The sequence below is a fragment of the Scyliorhinus canicula genome, chromosome 11 (genome assembly GCF_902713615.1).
Source record: "Scyliorhinus canicula chromosome 11, sScyCan1.1, whole genome shotgun sequence".
In the NCBI taxonomy this organism is placed as follows: Eukaryota; Metazoa; Chordata; class Chondrichthyes; order Carcharhiniformes; family Scyliorhinidae; genus Scyliorhinus; species Scyliorhinus canicula.
In genome coordinates this window covers 25,779,417-25,798,467 of record NC_052156.1, presented here as the reverse complement: position 1 = coordinate 25,798,467, position 19,051 = coordinate 25,779,417, and the positions used below count along the sequence as shown (strand labels likewise).

Here is a 19,051-nt window from a genome sequence, read left to right as displayed (position 1 = left end):
CTCCTTTTTAATAGACTAGGAGAATTTATTTTCTTTCAGAGGGTCACTGGTGTGTGGAATCTCTTCTCCAGGAAGCAGTGAGGCTGGGCCTTTGAATCTATTCAAGGTAGATTTGGACAGATTTTTGATAGACTGGGGGGGGGGGGGAGAGCAGTGGTGCAGACAGGAAATTGGGAGTTGAGACCGCAACCAGATCAGCCATGATCTCGTTAAATGGCAGAGCAGGCCTGAACGGCTGAAGGGCCTACTCCTGCTCTTATGTCTAATGTTTCTATCAGAAAGTCAGCTAGAAACCCATGGAGCTGCCCAAAGTGTAGAACGACTAACAATGAAACTGACAGCTCAATTGCCAGTCTGAATGATGTGTCAGTTTGGTCATCAGTGAAGGTGGTTTTACTGTGCTGCCTTGCCGTGCTGGGGTCCTCGAGTACCCTGCTGTCCCTTCTCTCCCATGAACCCCTCAAAGATCAGAGTAGGAACCTTGTCTTTTATCCAGAATAATACAAGCCCCGTCAACTGGTTTTTGTGATTAACTGGCACCACCCATTCCTGGAGCATGCTGGAGGACAAAAGTTTTACTCTACTTAAAGGGGAATAGCATTGTAGGGCTTGGGTGGAAAAGCAGGGGAGTGGTACTCATTGGATAGCTCTTTCAAAAGGCTGACACAGGCACAATGGATTGAATGCCCCTTCCTGGAGTATGATTCTGTGAATGGACAGTCAATGACCACATTTCCTTGTGCTGTAGGCTGTTTCCTTTGTGTGAGCTTCTGGTGGCTCCCCCAGTGGCTCCTCCAGCAAAGCGTCAAATTTCAGCTCGTGTGCAGCATGCATGGTTTTACACAAGTCATTTGTGCCTTTTATATACACCTCAGCTGGGTCAGATACACAGTTCAGACCAAGGAAAACTTCATGTTGAACTGCAGATATGCAATTCCCAATCTTGACACTGTCCGGGGTCAATACATGGCAAACTCTCATTTACAAATTTGTGATGCCGGTTTGTGAATGGATGGGAAATTGGGCAGAAAAAAGGTGCTGGAGGAGAACTGTATGACTTGTGCTGATTAACTAAACATTCTTTTAAGTATAATTTACCGACTATCTCGCCATGTGTTTTACAGCAGCAGAGGCAGCCTACCAGCGGGATCTATCGACCCCGCTATTGTCAACAAGGTTTCCCAGTGACAGCACCCCTTGTCACCGGGAAACCCCTTTGCCAGCTTGAGGCCTGATATACCCGGCTTGAGTCACTGTCTGTGTGGAGGCTGCATATCCCCCGTGTCTGCGTGGGTTTCCTCCGGGTGCTCCGGTTTCCTCCCACAAGTCCCGAAAGACGTGCTGTTAGCTGAATTGGACATTCTGAACTCTCCCTCTGTTTACCCGAACAGGCGCCAGAATGTGGCGACTCGGGGATTTTCACAGTAACTTCATTGCAGTGTTAATGTAAGCCTACTTGTGACAATAAAGATTATTAAATTAATTATATTATTATTAGCTCCTGGGCTTAAATGCAAAACTCAAGACTGAAGGAGAGCTGCATTACCTTTATCGTTGAGACTTTAAACCAAGGGCCCATTTGCCTGTCCAGGTGGGTGTAAAAGATCCCATGGTACTATTTTGAAGAGCAGGGAAGTTATCCTTGGTGATCTGACCAATATTTATCCCTCAATCAGCATCACGGGAAACAGAAACAGATCTGGCCAGTATCACATTGCTGTGTGTAGGAGCTTGCTGTGGACATATTGGCTGCCACATTTCCTGCATTCTAACAGTGACTACACATCAGAAGTCCTTCATTGGCTGTAAAGTGCGTTGAGACAGCCAATGGTTGTGAAAGGTGCTAAAGTAATGCAAGTCTTCTTGCGAAAAGATTGGCTAACAAAAAAAGGATAAAGCAAAAATGGGAAACATTTTTACATTGTGAATCTGACACATGAATACATTTATTCATTAGCTCCTAATTTATCCATCTGTTAGCAAGCAGACACATCAATTAATTATGTTTAAAATTTGCTGGGACAGAAAGCAACACATTTCCACTTGAAAGCCGATGTGAAGTAAGGCAACACTAATAGGACTTTTGGTTGCTATTGGATTTGGGCAGCCTTCGTTACCTCCATTACTGCTAGATTAGCATTATGGTTTTAGCGCCGCACTTTTTTCTCTGATGGGCCAAAAATATTAAAAGGAGAATTTAAACCTTTTTGTACCCTGCCAGCTGCTGACTTGGAAACTGCTTGCTCTTACTGTGGGCAAAAAAGACTTTCTTTCTTTTAGCTACCTTCAAGTCACATGTTAAGCACCTCAATCACTTTGTAGGAATGTGGAATTCAGAATACTTAAAGAGGCAGATAATAAAAGCCTTTTACAGTAATGAAAACCCATTGTTGATATGACTGTTCAAGCAATAGCTCACCCACCCAACCGCCCACGCTGCATTCTATTACCAGCCTGGCTTCTGTACAGAGGTGCTGTTGACAATAAATTTTTGTAGTGACACCTTCTGCAAATCTCACTTGCATTGCAAAACAAGTGCTTGGCTGCCACACCGGAGCGACCCTTCCTGTATGTCAAATGCACTTTTGGACCTTGCTGCCAAAATGTTTTGCTTAGTAAGTAAAATGCATAATGCTCCCACCCACCCCCACATCCCCACACCCCCCTACCCCCCCAAACAGCATTCAAGAAACAAGAGAACTGATGATTTTTCACTTAATGATTTGTGACGGTTGATGAATAATTTTCTCAAATAGAATTTGTTTTGCAAATGCTGTAAATTAGTAGTTCCCAACTTTTAGTTCAGCCCGTCCTTCGCAGGGGCAGACTCACTACTTTCCATGAAGTGGTTATTTTAGGGAAAACTCTTTCTTTTGTATTGTCAGTACATTGCTTGCCACTTTGTACTCGTTACTTACTTCAAATTTGGTTCTCAGTTATTTAGGTCACATTCCCAGAACATGCCATCTCACGGACCTCTATGTGTCAACACAGCGCACATTTTCACATCTTTGTGCAGTTAATCCCGAGAAAACAACGTGAATGGAATGTTAAAACACTTCTGGCTGAATCCAGCTAAAATCAAATTGGTACCGAGGGGGAAAAAAAATCTCAAAACTGAGATGTCAAAATTCTGCATGATATGCTCCCCAAAATAAAAATTAGAACAGCACAAGTATGCCTTTTTAGCTCAAGGAAATATATTTGATGAGTAAATAGAAAATATGTGGTAGAGAAGACCAGTAAGAACATTCTATTCACACACACTTGCGGGCTTTTAACTTGGTGCCTTCATTCCCCAAAGAGCTTTTGACACTTTTAAAATAAATGCTTCTATATATTTAGCACAGTACACCTTTATGTAGGTGATCTACTAACCTCTGCAGTCAACCATTTTGGGTAGAGAGAGTGACATGGTAATAAGCCCTGTGAGATTGAAAATGAACCATGCACTGCTATAGAAATGAGGCCAGACTGTAGATAAGAGGAAATGCATGCCTAAAGCCCTCCACACAGGTTCAGTTTTAAAATGAAACATCTATGTAGGACAGAGGCATAATCTCCTTTTATTGTTTCAACTGGCAGAGCTTAAGCCTGTGAAGGAAAACTACTGCTTGCTCATAAATATTGGGCAGATTTTGCTAGATTAGGGAACTCACGGAGAGCCCCATTAATTATGTCTTCACTCACCCTTCAGCTCAAAAAAAATTTGATCTGCATGTTGTGGAAGTGTGAATTGATAATGGCACAGTGATGAAAACAGGGCATCTGAGGACTGGGTGGACAATTGCAGTGAACCAAATGAGATTTAAGTATCAAGGGGGAAAACTGGAGAAGACTAGAGGAAGTGCTGCACAATGAATTGGAACCAAATGAATGCAAAAATAGTATTAAAGAGAGGGAAAGAATAATTTGATTGAGAGAGAGGGAGAGAGACAGAAATGTCGGAAGGAAAAATGCAAATGTTAAATTTTAAAAATCTCCAACAACAATTTTTAACACTAAAAATGAAATTCCCCAGTGTTTCATTTGTTTCCTTTCTGGACCAGAGAGGTTGACTGGCATTCCAGCAGCGTAAATCTAGAGATGGAAAAGGTACTAATGTTGTTGAATAGCTGCCGTAACTTTCTGCTGCCAGTTTAGTTGACAATTAATGTAAAAAATCCGCAATTTGGTTAAGGGCAGGCTGCAGTTGTCACCAGCTTGACAGCAGAGTAGCACAAATCGACCTGTAATATGTAGTTCTCTCACCGCAAGTTGCTACATGATTTATCCATTACCAACAGCTTGCACATTAAACTCACCATTTGTTTGATGCTGACTGCAGCTGGGGAAGTCAGGTCATTTAGTCGTACTGATACAGTACATCTTTCTCACTGTTTCAAACAAGTGATTTTTTTTTTCCTCTGTATATCAGGCAGCTTCTATAGGGGGAAAGAGAGTTAACGCTTCAGATCAATGTCCTTTCATCAGAATGGTCCTCGATCTGATAACACTAACTCTGTTTCTCTCCGCAGATGCTGTCTAACCTGCTGAGTATTTCCAGCCTTTTCTTTGGGGGGGGGGGGGGGGGGGGGGGGGGGGGTATTTCAGATGCCCAGTACTGCTGTATTTTACTTTTTCTCTTTTTTCATGTAATTCAACATCTTCAAGATTAATTTTGTGTACATTTTTAATCTTTAAAAAATACTTTGAGATCAGGTTGTGCAAGGTGTGAAGTGCTATAGTTAAGTACAATTTCTGTAGTTTTGACCGTAATGTCACTATTCTATGAGTGGCACATGGGATGCTTACATGGCCACTGTACATCCAATTGAACCATAAAATTCCTACAGTGTAGAATGAGGCCGTTCAGCCCATCAAGTCAGCACCAGCCCTCTGAAAGAGCACCCTACCTCAGCCCACTCCCCCGCCCTATCCCCATAACCCCACCTAACCTGCACATCTTTGACATTCAAGAATTTAATGCAGTGGACATTTTTAACAGTTTGATATTTGAGATCAGAATTTTAAAAAGCTTGGAATGCTGCCTCAGGCTCCATAAAACACTGCATTATAAATATGTTCATTACAATATGGGTTCTCCATTAATACAGGATCAACGAGCCATTTTGGAATCATTGTGGTCGGTCAACTAGATTTCAAAAGAGGTCACTATCCTGTATGCAACCACGTAACCTTAAAATAGCTTTGCCCAAATATATTTAAAGATTGCGTTCTTTCTATATTGTTTATGTTATTCCACAAACAATGCTGCATTTCCCCACACGTAGTTGGCCCTTAATGGATATGGTCCCACGGTGGGGCATGAGAAAAACTAAGGCATGCAGCATAGAATGTCACCTACCAAATCACATGACTGCATACTCTGAAAATTGTTTGAACATTGCGGAAGCATTCATCCATTGCGAAAAATATTCAAATTTAATAAAGCACATATAAAGGTGGAAAATGTCATTTGTACAATACAATTATAGCTGTATCTCACAAATAATATATTGTGGAACATGTATCCAATTGAACAGCACACTGCCATGACTTCACCATTCGTGCTGTTTGAATGCTGGATCATGGAATATTCTTTATGTATGACTGAGAACCTTCAAAAGGCACAAAATCAAGATTAACAAAAAAATTAACGAGATGTGCATTTTGGGGGCTTTGCAAACAAAGATACACTTCTTAAAGCTGGACTACTGTATGTTTTTTTTAATTTAATGAACCGATATTAAATGTGAAAAGAAGCACATAGTTTGATTAATATTTTTAACTGACTGTTGTTAAGCAAACCCACTTTTCATTAAAATGTGATTGCATTTTACATTCACCTCTGGGACCTTCTCACAGTTCTGACATGCAGCCTGCTTGCATCATCATGCAGTAGATTGTAAGAGGCAAACGAACCATGGCAAGATCTTTTTCTCCCAGAAATTGTCCCATTTCTGCCGGTACTATAACAGAAGGAAATAGGCTGGGTAGTAGCTCTTCTAACTTAGGCCATTCGATTTCAGAACATGAAAACTATTTTCTTAATTTACCGCGCATTGACAAGTCCGCTGCCACTGAGACCAAATAGAAAAACAGAACAGCGGCAACTATTTTCGCAACAACCTGAGTTGCAAATAGCAGACACGGGTGGACAAATGGAACAGCTTTCAAATATTAAACAAGTACCCTGAAAGTTTCTTATTTTTCAGATGTTTGATTTTTATGGTTAAATCTTTGCTTTATCATTTGACTTCTGCGCAACTGGGCACCTTGATTAGGATTTCAATATTTCTGAGCAGCCACTCAATCTCACTCAGAGGTAAACTGTTTAACATCAGTTACGCAATGCTAAATGAATGGGGGTGCTAAAACAGAGGATGGCCGTAAATCACAAAATCGGTACGAGCTGGGAGGTTCCAAAACCTGCGAACGGAGGCTCACGGGCACTTCAGATTGATTATCAGCCATTTGGTTTCAGAACAATCACTCAAGCCTCAGTGACATTTACCTGCAGGATGATGGTTAACTCTGTCTTCTTTCAAATAAAGGTACATTTTCTGTGGAGCTTCATCCTAGACACAATAGTTCTGACAGCATCATTATATGACACCAGCACGGAGGAGAGATGCCAACATCAAAACTGAATTGACAAAGTGACTCCTTTAACTTTACCAATCAAATATTGGAAATCAAGATAAGTTTTTAATGCTAATTTAAACATCTAAAAATTTGTGTTTTAAAATGCAGTGTTTTAAATACTTAGGGAGCCAAGAGATGGATAAATGGCGTGGATATGTGGAATTTCTGTACACATCTTTTTCTCAGCCAACTGCATTTTCTTTTTAATTTTATCTTTTTAAATAACCTTCAGAAGGGTGGGGGCAGGGAGGGGGGGATGGCGAGAGATGATACTGTTGTTAAGCCACTGGTCATCCAGAATGATGACCTGGATAATTGGGAAGTCCGCTGCCACTGAGACCAAATAGACCACAGTAGTTAGCACTACTGTCTCACAGCGCCAGGGACTCGGGTTTGATTCCGGTCTTGGATGGCTGCCTGTGTGGAGTTTTCACATTCTTCCCGTGTCTGCGTGAATTCCCTCCAGGTGCTCAGTCCAAAGACGCACAGGTTACGTGCGTTGGCCATGTTACAATTGCCCCTCCGTGTCCAAAGATGTGAGGTGGGGTTACAGGGATCAAGAGGGGGAGTGGTCCTAGGTAGGGTGCTCTTTCAGAGAGTGGGTGCAGACTCGATGGGCCAAGTGGCCTCTTTCTGCTTTGTAGAGACTCAATGATTCTATTCTATAAAGGACATGACTTCACATTTGTGAGCCCCTAATCCCAAGTTTGAAATCTCAGCTAAACCACTGGAATCATCAAGCACCTATGAGGCTTATATTGCGATGTCTTGATATATATTGAGTCCCAATGGAGTAAAAAATTGGCTTAGAATAGACTAATGGCAATTTATTTTGTGAAGGGGGAGAAAAATATTGGAATGGCAAACAAATTTACTCAGTGTTTTATCAAGTTTATCTCCATTTGCGTTAACTTTGAACACCAAATTTTATTGATCAAAATATGGATCCATGGAAAATAAATATTGGTGTTAGTGTCAACATAACAGTCAAGAAACATCAAAGTTTGTTATCCAAGTGATACTGTTCAATGCTCAAAAATTAATTGAAAGACAGTAACTTATTGCATTTGATATTGAGTGGGAAAGCATTACATGAACATTCAGTGCTCACAGAGTTAATGCCTGCCTGCAGCAAATCCTGTTCAAACTGGAATATCATTTGGAAGGGGCTGTCAGGTTTGTCCCCACAGATAGGGTGGGAATAAAATGGAAAGTGAGCCAACCCGTGCCACTCTCGTGCATCTCCTAGTGGTCAGTCCAGGAACGGCACTGTCAGAGGTGTGGAACCAGCTTACCTGCTCATTCTCTGCCAGAGATTGGCATGCATTATTGGCGTGTGCTTATGTATACAAGGGAAAAGGTCAACCTTAGAAACCATCCTTAAAGAATGGTTTTAGAAGCAGAAAATTTTGTGGAAGGTGGCTTAAAATTCTAAGTATCTGCCTACTTAAAGGGCATCCCAAATGTTGTAATAATAACATGAAGTAACATTAACAGATGACAACACCTTGCAGAAAATTAAACTGTCAAAAACTTTAAAAATCCCCAGTTCAATTTGCGGAACACTATTTTAAATTCAGCCCAAGCAGGAAATGGCTATTGCTTTTATAAACAATTATGGATCTGTTGGTGTTCAATACACTGCTGAAAAATGTGTCATTAATCAACATTAAAGTTGACAAGGTTAGTTATAATGGGAGCCTTCCCACAATGTCACACTATCGGCAAATGCCAAATAAATATAAGGTCTTAACAGCAATTACAAACCTATTTGGAAAACAAAATTGCATCTAAAACTTTTCCGCACTAGAATTGAAACAGTTTGCAAGAGAATAAAAACACATGGGAGGAATTTCATTAACAAAAGATTAAGCTGCTTAACTTTTAAGAATTGTACAAAAAAAATCAATCTTTCTTTTAATTGATTATGTAAAATTTGATACACAGGTACAATTGTATAACACACAGAACTCAGTGTAATAAAGTTCTAGGCTATTTACCTTCATATCAATGTGCAGAAATATGCCACTGCTTGTACTGCAGGGCAAGCATACAGTTCATCCCCTGCAGGTGGCAATTTATACACTGCAGTTACAAAGATGAGTGGATGCCAAAAAATCAAAGCTGAAGCATTAGGCGGCAAGAGGAACAGAGCACGGAATGCTACTTAAATACAGACTACAAACAGGTAAGAAAAAACACAAAGTCTTGACACATAATTATTTTCGGCTTCCCCCACATCCATCCCATCCCCAACATAATGTGATGGTAGTACATGATGGGAAAAAATGCCCACTGTTAATGGAAATCTCAATAGAAAAATTACTTATTCGCTTTATTGCCTACCTTCTGGATGAAAGCAACAGGTTAGACAAATCTGGCTCATCACTCCATGTTTCCAGAAAACATTAAATCATCGTATAAACTAGAGCAGTGTAAAGCCACTGGTGAGGTTTGTGCTGAACCACTTAGCTGCCACTGAAGCAGGAGTCCAAGGACAGACGATAAACTGAACTACTGCAGACTACAAATTGACAGTAATCTGCCAGCCTCTCTCAGTGCCTGGAGAATTCACACTGCCCACAAGAATTCATGTACTGAAGATGCTAAACCAGGAATCAAATCATTGCATCTAAAAATAAATAAATAAATAAATAGATCACTTACAGTTTTTTTCTGTCTACAAACAGACCGAATCACTTGTAACACATTATAATCCTGAAGTGAACACTGGATATTTCAGACTGAATAACTAAATCTGGAGGTTATAATGAAGCTGCGTTTACACCAGCTCTTTCTTTGAATTGACTAGGAATAGATTATTTAAAACACAATTACTCTCGAAATGCAATAAGCACAAATAAAAGATGGCACAAAAAAAAATCACAGATAATAACAACGTACTGACAAGGTCCTAAAACTATAGACAAATCATTCCTGCCAACAAGCAGGATGAAAAAGGGGACAGCTTGCCAAAATGATTTGCGTTTGGTATTCCAGAAGTGATATTTCTGCAATTAAATTATCTTCTAGGAACACATGCATTCGGAAACATAATGCATCACTCTCTCTAAGCAATAGTATCCCACACCATTTTCTCCATAACCACAGTCCCTGAGAAAAAGCAAAAAAAAATCCTAACAAGTCACAATCGAATCTGTCAGTTAAAAAGCCTCGGATTTTTATGCAGACGCTCAGTTACTTACTTGGCTATGTTATAATCACAAATCCAAAATGATTTCAATTATACAGCAGACTAATCACAGTTCAGCATCTGTATGGGGTTGATAAGTAGGACTACATTACACGACTCCTACTGCAGACTGCACCATCTCAGCAGAAGAGCAGGGGTGGAACCTGAATCTCTCGGATAATATTTTAGTAAACGGAGTGAAGAAACAATGTAAGCGCCGGAGTGTCAGGTCTTCGGCACCGGGCTAAATCAAGAGGGTGAAGACGCTGCACCAAGCAAGGGTGAAGTCGGAAGATTTTAAAATCGGACTGTGACAGCATCATTTGGCAAATTTCAGATTGTCCCTGTAGGGTGATGGCAAATATGGAAGATGACACACCACCAGGAACATGCCACTTAATCAGAATAGGGAGAAAGCTTCAAGGACACAGACCGTCAACCTTCATCAGCAACACTGCATGATCATACACCTCTGCACTCACCTACTTTCTCCCCGAATTGAACATCTGTGGAATTTATGACAAACTGTGCATTGAAACCTCTCTCCTTTTTAAACCAGCTACATACTATTGCTTTTTTTCTCAACTTGCCAAATTCCGCTTGGCCGTAATTAGTTCCTTGTGAAGCAATGCATCAATTGCAGTTTTCAAAATAAAGATATAAAACATGTTTTAAAATGTCAACCCAGTCTCAACACCATTTAATCACTGAAATTATTTCAGCTATGCCTGTACTACAGAAGTAATGCTGCAACAAGGATTTTTGCACTGAACAGGGTAAAACACGGATAAATGGGATCTCTCAGATAGGTAAATAAATGTGTCCTGAAGTTCCACAAGCATTTCTCAGTAGGTTAAGGATCCCAGTGGAATCCAAGGCAAACAGCAATGTGCCTTCATCACCAGATCACCACAACTCTGGGAGTCTTCTCAATGCCTTGTAAAAGGCTAGACCTTTATCTGCCCCATAACAGGCAAATGACTGGCAGAGGCAGATTCAGGGATGCATTTCCTGCGTTGAGCAATGTCCCTCCTGAGCCTCAGCTGAGCAGGACCATAGCAGCAATGGTCAGTGGGTGGTCACGGTGAGTACTGATCAACCATAACTGCTCGGCTTGTGACCAGAGGAGGTTTGGGGCTTAATCGAAGCACAAATTATGGATATCCAATGCGAGACGGTATAATTGTTGCATTGTAAGGCTTGAAACATATTCCCCAAAAATTACTAAGTGTCATTTTGGTCATGAAAATCGGTGTGAGTCACGCCGGCTGTTCCGCCATGATTTCCATCACGCTCTTCCGGCATAGTGACTTTGTTTGGGGAGGGGCTAGGGCTTAAACACGCTGGCAAAACTGGCTCCTCACAGATCAAGGACCAACCCCCCCCCCCCCCCCGATCTCAAAATAATGCTGCAGACCACCCCACCTCATCAGCATTAGCCCCCCCCCCCCCCCCCCCCCACCAAGCGCCAGCATCAGGCCTCCCCAACCCCCAATCACCAGTACCAACGTTCCCTCCTCCCAGGGTGAGCGACACTCTGCTATGGAGTCACCAAATGCTCAGTCCCTTCAGGCCCCACCCCTGAAGGTCCCACCGCTTGACACTGTCAGGTTGGCCCTACCATGTCCCCAACCACTGGGGGCTACAATGGCTGGCGAGCCCTACCGCAAGGTCATCACATCTGGACTCCTTTTGTGGAGACCAGTAGTGATTCGCGTCAACTTCAGACTGCACTGGCTCAATACCGATCCTGCTTATTTAAACTAAGATTTAAATATGATAATCTGGTTCACATACAGCAAGGGTGTGGACCAGATTATACCTGCTGGGGGGGCCCAGGAACATCGCAAACTGTTTGGTGCCCGGCGCAAATCCCATTTCAGGGTCCACCTGGTATTTTCCTCGGCTTAGCCAGATTTTCACCGGGTGCAACGTGGGCAGAAAATCGCCCCCTCTAACTCTGTTTCTCTCTCCACATATGCTGCCAGACCTGCTGTGCATTTCCAGCATTTTCTATTTGTCACATGTTTTGCGAACCTAATTCCTTTTCATAAACCAGACTCTTCTGCCATGCTTCTGAACAATCTAATATCGGGCTTGCTTTTTTATTTTTGTTCACTGATATGATATATAATTTGTGAACGATCGTCCTGGCTGCAACGATCACACTATTTCATCCCATTAACCTGAGGGTATCTTACAATGGTATAATCTTTTGCCAAGAGCATTTGTGGCATCAATCAACCCTGAAGTGAGGTGGCACACTCTTTGAAGACAATGTGCCATTTAATCCAAGCGCCAGCTCAAACAGCCATTGCATTTTATGCAGCAGGCTTGTAAAATCTTGTATAGCAACAGTGACAGATGCAAAAACACAAATAAAAATGCAATCAGACGTGGACTCATTGTTATTTAACAAAGAGACTAGCTTGACACAAATTATTAGGCAAGGGAAACCCTGAAGGTTACTGTGGCTATTGTCCTGCTTATTGATAAATGCAACTTGATTTTCATGGAGCATTCACCAGGATTATTACATTATGGGGGATGCCATTATAGAAATCAGAAAATAACTGCGGATAGTGACTATGGATGCTGTTCTTAACTGAGTAGACAATACCATACCATACTCTGTGCCATAGACAGTTAACAAAAAGTAGCTATGTTGATGCTATCTCAGTCTCTTTCACTTGCTCCTCTGAATATCAATACAACTGTGTGAACAACAAGCCACAGCAACAATAAAATGAGGTGAAGATATGACCTTGCAGGTATGTTGGTTTATTCCACACTGTCTCATAAGAGCTATCGCACAATGTAGGGCACAGCAATGCAGAACAGAAAGGTAATTTCAGTGCATAAAGCAATGCAGCTAATCATTTCAAATCATATGTGATATTAAGCAATAAAAAAAGCAATTAAACTTAAATACTTGATCAACAGAGGTTTAGAAACCCCAGCTTAATGACTATAATTAGTGCAACTACTGTTATGCACATCTGATACACATTGGGCAAGAGGGTAACCCTTTCAACGACATATAAAACAAATAGCTCTGAAACATTCTCAAAACACTCTCATTCTGACCCCCAAATGCACATTCTCCTTTGAAGTGGTCCTTTGATTTTCTACATACAATTTTTAACTTCTTCCAAGACTTGTTTGCATTTTTCTCACTATGCCACACATAATGTCAACATGCACTATCAAGCACATGCAACCTACTGTACGAGGAGTCTAATTTGAATGGAACTCTGAACTGCACTAAAAAAAAATGAGCATGTAAAGTGGGAACTGGCGGCCCTGGTCTAATTTCACTTTATCTTTCTGCCACACTTCCCTCCCATTGTCCTGACCTTCCCTGCTCCTATCTCCACTCTTCCTCTCACTATGCCCATTTCTCGCACATTCCTTCTATTTCAGCTGATAACAGGTGAGGGAATGTTAAAATTGTGCCAAGGAAGATGCTTCACTTCTATGTCCCTTAGCACCATGGTGAAACATGGTCACCATAATGGAACGTCTTCGCCATTCTAAGAGTAAGCAACGTGCTTTAAAAAGTGGGTTAAAAGGAAGCATAAGAGGGTTATGGCGTGAAAAAAGATAGGCTTTCTGTGCCACATTTTCACACTCAGCATAAATCCAAATCAAATTTACAATTCAACTACTTTGTTGAGTCAAAACAATTCAAACGACATTGCTTCTTTTGAGACCCAGCAGAGATGCTGGTGTGTCAACCATATTTCCTGCAAATTTCCATCCACTATTGGATGATTCTGTTGTTAAAGTATCAACAGTGTGTTTATTACATCACTAGAACTTAAGAGGCTTAAGGAGGTCATTCCAAAACTGAGGGCCAAGGCGTGTCATCCAATGATGAAGTGCTGAAAATTGGGGATGCTCAAGCATCCAGAACTGAAAAACGTAGAGATCTTGCGCATTTGTAGGATTGGAGAGGTTACAAAGATAGGGAAAGATGCAAGTGATTTTTGGTACTATTCTCCAATGGCATCACATTAAAATTCTCACAATGATTCAAAATTTTGAGAAAAGCTTAACAGACCGGAAAGATGAAAAGAATGGAAGCATACTTGAATTGAGAAATAGTACAATGAGGTTTAAGTGCTACGGGCAATGGAATTACAGTTGCTAAGCTGCTTGTATCAATTACCTGTATTCTAAAATGCTATATCAAGGACAGTAAGAAGTCTTACAACACCAGGTTAAAGTCCAACAGGTTTGTTTCAAACACGAGCTTTCGGAGCACTGCTCCTTCACCTGAGAACACCATTGCCTGAAAAATTAACAGACGCACAAATCGGGAGCCAACCTGCCCACCTGATGCAATTTTCAGGTGAATCGGTAAATGGGCAAATAGAACCCCTATCCAAACAGGCAAGGGTGTCTTTATACGCGCAAATCAGGATCATACAATAATGTATGGTCCTGCCGCACCCCTCTATCCTCAGCCCAATTCCCAACCCAACTCCAGTTTTAATTATGAAGCACTAACAGGCTAATTGCCTGTCCTCCCACCAGCGAGGCCAAATTGAGACCTAAGGTAACAAAACCGGTAAAAACTGAGAAACAGGAGTGCTGGTCTGAACTGGTCTCATATTCCCTCAAATGGAACACCAGTAAAAACTAGAAAATAAGAATGTTGGTCCAAATTGTTTTTTTTCCTTTTGGGTGAACCTGAAAATGGCTGCGGCCTCTGAGTGGCAGCTATCGGAGGAGAGCGAAGACCCTGGCTCTTTGCCATCCTTCCTGTCTTTTGGCAGAAGTCGAAAGTGCCTGCTGCATCCCCCCATCCCTGAACTATAACCTAATTAATTCAATACAATATGGGTTGTACCTGACTTAAACAGGTACTTCTTTTTGAATGCCATTTAAAAGAGTGTTGCATTTTACACTTGCTGAAAATTCCAGGTTTATTAAAGAAACTAAAACTGCTTAGGTTTAGTGATCCATGCAGAAATATTTGAGCTTAGCGGTAGAAATATTAAGCTATGCAGTGAGTCATGCAGGCAATCGAAGATGAGAAATCATAAAATACAGATTGCTAAGCTACCAAAGTTTCTTCAATGGACCCTGTGAGGCGCTCTCTGACATGAACCAATCATCAAGCTATTAACCTCGCTGCTCGTCTCATCCGATATCAGTCCATTCCACCTACACTTCGATTGCTATCTGCAATGCTGCTTTTACCTCATCTTAATGCTCTGAGTCACTTCACTGTCACCCAGTGACACAAACCAGCTGACAGCACACAGCAAAATCCCATCACATTGTGCCCTGCTGAATAACAAGCTGCCAATCGAAAAAGCACGCCTGTTTATGAGAATCAGTTTGTGCCACCTGCTTTTCAGTTTTCATGCAAAGCTTTGTACTCATTTCTGAATGGTTACATTTACACTTATTTAAAAGCTGGAACATTCTGTGATTTCAACGAGGTAAAGATCAGCACATTTTCTCGAACATTCAGCATAGTTTAATTTATGTAAGTGGCATTGTGAACAATTGTGTTCAATCGCTCACTAATGACATACTTTGGTCTGTATTTGCTATTGATATTTATATTAACACTGGTTATGGCAAATCTGTGACATCTTGACTCAGTTGGTAGTACTCTTATTTCTTAATCAAAAGGCTGTTAATTCAAGGCTCACTCCAGGATCTGTGCACAGGAAACTAGGTCATCATTCCTATGCAGTGTTGATGGGCCATTGTCAGAGGTAGCATCCTTCAGGTTTTTAAGAATTTCATTAGATGTGGACGTCACTGGCAACACCAGCATTTCTTGCCTCTCCTTCTTGCCCTGGAACTGAGTGGCTTGCTAGGCTAATTCAGAGGGCAGTCAAGAGTCACCGTATTACTGTGGGCCTTTAGAGAAGCATGACACTGGGCCTCAGGATTGTGGGTCCAGTTACATTATTACTGTGCCACTGTTTGGAAAATAAGTGAATTATATTCATATTGGTAAACATTAGAAATGAGGGCCAAGATTCTCTGGCCATTGCGATTCACTTTTCCCACCAGCAGAGCACCCCCACCTATGGGTTCCCAGCAGCATGGGGTGGCTTCAATCGGACATCACATTGACAAGCGGCGAGAAGACAATATCCCACCGCCAGCGAATCGCATACTGCCGAAAAACACGCGGCTGGGGAACTGGAGAATCCAGAGCAAGGCATAGTTTTAAATGGGTTTAATTTAATGTTTCTGTGCCTGGAGGGACAAAATCTATAGTTAGATTTATGCTGGACAAAGGTGTTTGAATGTATGGGGGTTGGTTAAGTTCCAACTGTGCTTTTATTGTGCTTAGAGAGTGCTACAGCGTGAAGAGGAATAAAAGGCATAAGCATGTGGGGGTTGGTCAGCAATTAGGGCCTTGTAAGGTAAAGAAGCTTTTAAGTCTTAGTTTAGCTAATTTGATTGCAGTTGAAAATAGGTAACGCAAGGGAAGGCAGCTCTCACAACCCGCAAGAGGAAAAGCCATACCCTGTAGTAATGGTTAAGAAAACAAGTGCAGAGATCTGATGCCAGCTAGTTAAGGAAACTGGAAAATGATGAGAAGTTTCCAAGAAGTCTGAGGTTATTGGTACTAGACCAGAGGGCTATTCAGTAAAGACAGACAAAGCTGAGAAGAAGGCTGAGATGTCAGCAAGATACCTGAAATGATTTTCAGGTTTGTGAGATTTTACTACAGCATGTGGAACAGGAGTTGAAATAACTATGGAAATCAGTGGCTGGATCTCAGAGTTTGTGTAAAAGCAATTAAGACAAAGAAATCCTAAAGGGGATGGTGTAAAATCCTGGACTGGAGTTACTGTTAAAAGTGGAGTGGAAGCTTTGTTTAAAACTGTTATTTGGGAAACCTGGTCTGGATTTCGGAATATAAGCCGCTAAGCGAATGCAGACTTATGAAAGAAGATTTTAAAGTGTGTTTTGTGGTGTGGCGTTTGGAAATTCTCATGTGTCAATCATCTGTCAGGTCTTTGAGGAGACATCCACAAACCTGGGGTTCAGAGTGTATTTCGCCACAGTCATCTTGTGTGCTTGAAAGAGCCTTTGTCTTTGTGGGACCATTGCCGATTAAGACATACTTTATAATCCCTGTTATTCCTGTCTGCAATTGTTAAACTAACTAAAGGAGTACTGTATTATAATCCAATGTTTAGTAAATGTTTTTTTCTTGTTGTTAAAACTAATTAGCGGTCCTGTGACTTTCTGTTCCTCCATGCTTTATAACAAAAAGCAAAAGTTACATTTTTTTGAGCAAGGGTTCCATTCTGTGATCTCCTCGTCCAATTATAACATCTCCTCCAGATGTGAGGCTGCGCTCCTGTTTGAGGCCTTGTCCTGTGATACAAGTAAATGTTCCACAATCTCCTGGGATGTTTCAAAGAATTGTAGAGCTTTTTTCTGGTCTCCAGGCCAATATACATAAGACAACTAAAAATAAACTATTGATCCTCCCTCTCATTGCAGTTTGCAGACAGTTTTTTTGTAAAATAGCTGCTGTTTTTCCACACAAGGGAGCAAAATGTTTGTGAAGTGTTTTGGCGCAGGCTGAATGATATGATTAAGTGCTTTGTAAATATCATTTTTCTCACTGACATCTAAGCATATTTCAGAGAATACATGGTGAGGATTTCCCATTGTGTTATATCTACAGGGTAGAGATGTTATATTGAGTTGCATTTCTTCCATTCTAAAATCCTCTGTTCGCATTGATAATGGGAATTTTCTATGTAAACAGGTCACACTGTAACTACACCCTCCCACCAGCTAAAGCAACATAGTTTGTGGGAGGTTAGAATTACTAAGTGACAAGCTGATACAGTTCCCATTATGAACATGGAGACATTTAAAATATGGATGCATGACTTCAAAATTGAGACTGAATTACAATCGGCACTCGCTGGTCCAATTAATTTCCACCTTCTGACTCTGCGTCAACAGAAGACGATTCTCAGGACTTAATTTTCCCTTGGGGCATGGCACAGAGGCGGGGAGACTGTTTCTCTGTCCTCAACTCGACCGTGACACACTTGCCAATGATTTTCCTCAAGAAAGCCAACTAATGGCCAGAGGGTTGGTTTGCCATCCAATAAACGATTGTGGGCAGGCTCCAGTAGCTGGCGAGCCAACCAAAAGCCTCCTGGCTTGAAAGAAGCAACAGGCTGCAATGGAAGGGAAGTGAAAAACAGGACTGTTCAAGATGGAGTTGAGCTTTTCGTAAGCCTTTAATTTAAAAAAATTCAGATTCAGCAGCCAAGCCACAACTGTGGTTGGGGAGCCGCTCTCCATGGTGGACTGTTGTTGCTCCTACACCCAGGCAGGCAGGTAGGGGGGCCAGAAAGCCAGTGCTTAATCTTCACACCCAACGGCTGTTCAAACAAACACTAGCGTTTTTGTTGAAGCCAGCTCCCCGAGCATTTAGGCAAAAAAGCTCCCGCCAAATGAACCATGGTGGACTGGAGACTAAGTCCAGATGGCCAAGAAGTACCTCCCCTGCCAGATCCTGTTTTCTCAAATGGCCAGCGTTCCAGGAGAGAACAAAGAAAACACTTCAAAGACAACCTGAAGCTCTCCCTGAAGCACAGCAACATTAACCTTAACAATTAGGAGGGACTTACTATCAATTGTTCAAAAAGGTGACAACTTGCCCATCGAGCTGCTTTCTGCTTTGAGTTCAAACCCCTTAATGATGAGGCAGAGCGGTGGCAGAGTAGGAAAGAAAAGGAAGAAAATCTTGTACTCGGGATCCCACTACCTCATGGAATGTCCTGCTCCATATGCTCGAAGATTTGTAGGTCGTGAATCAGCCACATCAAGGCCCATGGCAGAATATGTGTGGACGTCATCCATGAATCGAGGGGGCAGCTCACCCATTACGTGTAATGTCATGGGAAATGAACTAGTATTAAATAAGAGCTTGGCCTATTTATAAAATACATTGTTACTATTTTGCTAAACATTGCACACATAAGAACTCTGAGCAGTATTATTTCAGTAGCCATTTAATGCATAGTTATAATCACACAAACAGGATCTTTGCCACACTCAGGTTTTCCAAAGTTGGTTTCAGACTTCAGAGTTAATCTGAAAAGAACCCTTTGATATAGCAAAAACATTCGCTTGCAGCTATGGATGCTGCAACTGTTGGTTTGCAGAAATTGCTAAATATTTCTATAAGGTATCTGTTCAGAATACTAAAGGCACGAT

At 41.4% G+C, this 19,051-nt stretch overlaps 1 protein-coding gene across 12 annotated transcripts in view; it reads right to left on the bottom strand.

The window, feature by feature from the left end:
* atp2b2 (ATPase plasma membrane Ca2+ transporting 2) overlaps positions 1 to 19,051 on the bottom strand; it is a 999,595-nt gene that overhangs the window by 594,883 nt on the left and 385,661 nt on the right. The window contains exons 1-3 of one of the 12 annotated variants that reach the window (XM_038812612.1): positions 9,834 to 10,117; positions 8,974 to 9,259; positions 5,829 to 5,951 (exon numbers count right to left, since the gene is read on the bottom strand). The exons of 9 other annotated variants lie outside the window; for them this stretch is intronic. The gene's annotated coding sequence lies outside the window, so the exon portion shown is untranslated. Of the gene's footprint in view, positions 1 to 5,828; positions 5,952 to 8,973; positions 9,260 to 9,833; positions 10,118 to 19,051 lie in introns of those variants that run through there. 2 more of the 12 variants (XM_038812614.1, XM_038812616.1) reach the window with 2 other exon arrangements.